This window comes from Platichthys flesus, chromosome 16, assembly GCF_949316205.1.
Source record: "Platichthys flesus chromosome 16, fPlaFle2.1, whole genome shotgun sequence".
Lineage (NCBI taxonomy): Eukaryota > Metazoa > Chordata > Actinopteri > Pleuronectiformes > Pleuronectidae > Platichthys > Platichthys flesus.
The window spans coordinates 23037164-23040503 of NC_084960.1; the positions used below are offsets into that span (position 1 = coordinate 23037164).

Genomic DNA, 3340 nt, shown 5'->3' on the forward strand with positions numbered 1-3340 from the left:
AATGTGATGGACAAGATCATTCATCAGTCCCAAACCTACTGTGCCCGGCAGGTCCATTTTTGACAATTCGTCACTGATCTCTTCATTGAGCTTCGATACTGGTCTGGTTTCTTTTGACCCGGAAAAGGGATTTGACCCGGTTGAGCACCATTACCGTTGGAAAGTATTACAAAGGTTCGGCCTCAGCCCTGAACTTATTTCCAAGATTAAAGTAATGTACGTAGCTATTAAGAGTATACTGAAAATGAATTGTGGTTTGTGTTAACCTTTTAAAGTGACTCAAGGTATAATAAAGGGCTACTCGATGTACGGTATGCTCTACGCACTTTGAATCGAACCAATTTTACACCATATTCGCTCTTTTAATGAAGGCAGTTTTTTTACCAGGTTTAAATACATTTAAAATTGTCTGCTTATGGAGATATTATGTTTTTTCTTTATTAAAAAAATAGAAAATAAGATGCAAACCGGTTAGGGGAAAGTGTTGAAACCTTTAAAGTTCACCTGCTCAGGTGAACTTGGGAACAATCGAAGTCCTAGCAGTTGGTCTGCAGGTCTCCCTCAGCTGCCAGGAGGGTTAAGCTGGAGGAGGGGGAGGCCTAAAGTAGCTTGGGGTTCATTTAGGGGAAGATGACATGGTATAGAAGAGCTGGGAGGGAGTGGTTTAAGAGGGTGAAGGGGAGGTTGGCTTAACCTTAAATGTCATACAGAGGAAGAGTTCTTATTATCGACAGCCTGGTAGGATCAACCCTCTGGCACAAGTTAAAATTCATGGAACTACCTGCTGGTCTGCTACAGAAAGTGAATTCCATTATGTTTAAAAAGGTGGACCAAAGTTTAACCAAAAGTTTAAATATGCAATGGGACAGCTGCATTTTAGCTGTCATGTGGTTCATGTCTTGACATGTCCTCCCCAAACTTCTTAAATGTTGTGTTGACATGTTTCATGTCATTGCACCTATATTTGTATAATTTATTTATTTCTGCACTGTATAGGATCGGGCCCCATCAAGTTGTTGGAAGTAACTAAGTAACTTTTACTTAAAGTACATTTTAAATTAACTACTTTTTACTTTTACTTGAGTAGATTTTTAGATGGGTACTTTTACTTGTACTTAAGTAAATTGTCATCAAAGTAAACTTTTACTTGAGTACACTATTGCAGTACTTTTTACACCTCTGCTTAAAACCAGAAAGAATAAACGGGTCCTCAGTGACATACTCATCCCATATAAAGTTTTAATTTTAAAGCTGTTTCAACCGCTGCTTTAAGATGAAAAGGACAGTTGTGAAGCCTGAAGAAGTAACGTCAGTCGTTTGCTTCATCACCTGATGGGATTGTCCAATCACAGCCTCGTGAATGCAGAGTCTGTCTGCCGCAGTCATGAGAGGATCGTGTTTCGTGCGAGAGACTCTGTTTTCGGGATAAATAACTTGCTGAAGTCGACACGACACTGGTTCCCTGGAGGAGAAGATGAGTGCGTGGGAAAGCAAAGCCACGGGCCCGGTGTGGAGGAGTCGAGGCGGAGAAGACAGGCGCACAGTCCCTGAATTAAGGTGAGGCGAAGCTATTGCTAACTGCTAAACTAACTCTCAGATTTGAAACACGTGTGAACCACTGTGGGATTAGCTCGACAGTTGCTAAAAGTAGAATAAAGCATCGAGTGCTTTAGCTAAGCTAGTGCATGTTTAAATAGGTATTAACTAATTAAATCAAACAGTTTGTTTTCGGTTTGTTTTTTCATAAACTTAACTTTTCTCGTTTTTTTTATTTTTGTAGGAAGCTCTATGTCTCTTCACAGTTCTGATGAAAATGGCCGGCGGAGCAAGGGTATGACTAAAGATGTGCTGTGCTGTTTAAAATACATCCTCCAGCTTTACTTTATCTGATCTTTTTCATCATTGTGTTTTCACAGCCTGACACAGTCACTGCACATTATGCCGAGACTCGCTGAAAGTCCACTTTTGCAGTGCGGGCTAACGACGCCATTGTACGTAAGTATCTGTTCAGGATTTTTTAAGGAATTTTGCTGTGGCTCTTCAAACGGTGATGCAGCGAGAGTATTTCCGTTTATTAATAACAAACTCATGTTACTCATGTTGTTTTCCAGCTGCCTGTACTATGACTTACTAAGACCCACTATGAGCCAGTATATGAAGGAGATTCCAGTTCATCCATGCAGACCTTGCATTAGCATTGAGGAGTTCAGGAGTCGGCAGAGAAGAAAGAGGGTAAGGTTAGATTCATTAAATCATTTTTCAGATACATATGTAGGTGTATGCTGTCATTGAACTGTGCTAATTGTGTTTACAGCTGATTGAAGCGGGACAGATGACATGGATCCATCCTTCCACAGCCAGGAGCTCACCGACCTGTGTGCCACACTTCAAATAAGACTAGAGACTACACTGGATCTCACAGCTACACACCACAGACGTCTACACACCACAGATGTCAACACACTGGGGCAGATTCGGACAGAGTCCCACAAAGAACATATGACCCAAGCTTCACCTGATTAGCTTTTCACTGGCTAGGCTAGTTGTGTTTGTACAATATTTGTGATGTATGTAAATAAAGCTTTGACTCAACATATACCTCGTTCATGTTCCCCACATGTGTGCTGCAATGACCTAGGGTGACCAATGGCAACACTTCTACCAGCCGATCACAAGTGACTTTCCGCGTTTGTTTCCTCTATTGGGGAATCGAGAGAGGCTCAGCAGCGGCTTCGCCCTGAGTCATATGCTAATTAGATAACACCTCCGCTCCGCGGATACTGCCAGTTATGCTTCTAATTGGGCTGTATGCCTGCAGAATCATGCACACATCAACTGTAAAGCACGATAGTCTGCACAATTATGTAAATACTCACAAAATGTATCAAAATGTATAAAAACAGTCAACCAGAGAAGATAGGAAATAAAGAGCATTTACCTGCAACATATTGCCTGTCAGCTTCAGTATGTGGCAAGCGTCCATCATAACAAAAACATTGTCATGGGTTACTGGATGTGGGAAATGGGTCTTCAAGGGCTTGCAGGGGTCTTCCAGCTTCCAGCATGTTCAACATCATTTTATTGAGACCAGGTCTGGCATCAAGAGAGCTCAGCCACCTTGCATAATTAAAAAGTAGACATTTAACCATGTAGCAATTTAACCACTAACTCAAGCATCCCTATATTGTCTGTAGTGCTTTATGTTATTCAGTGTAAAATTAGACATCATGAAGAATACCTTTGTAATGAACTGGGATGTGGCAGGTGAATATGCAGAGTATCTCTCAGGTAGTGATATGCCTTTGGACCATGCAGATGGAGCGTAAGGCCAAAATCTCTC

At 41.4% G+C, this 3340-nt stretch overlaps 1 long non-coding RNA gene across 1 annotated transcript; it reads left to right on the forward strand.

Moving 5' to 3' along the window:
* The first annotated feature begins 1320 nt into the window (after nucleotides 1-1320).
* Nucleotides 1321-2944, forward strand: LOC133971456 (uncharacterized). The gene is made up of 4 exons (XR_009924380.1): nucleotides 1321-1831; nucleotides 1917-1995; nucleotides 2112-2232; nucleotides 2315-2944. It is a non-coding gene; the product is annotated as an uncharacterized LOC133971456 (long non-coding RNA).
* Nucleotides 2945-3340: the final 396 nt, after the last annotated feature.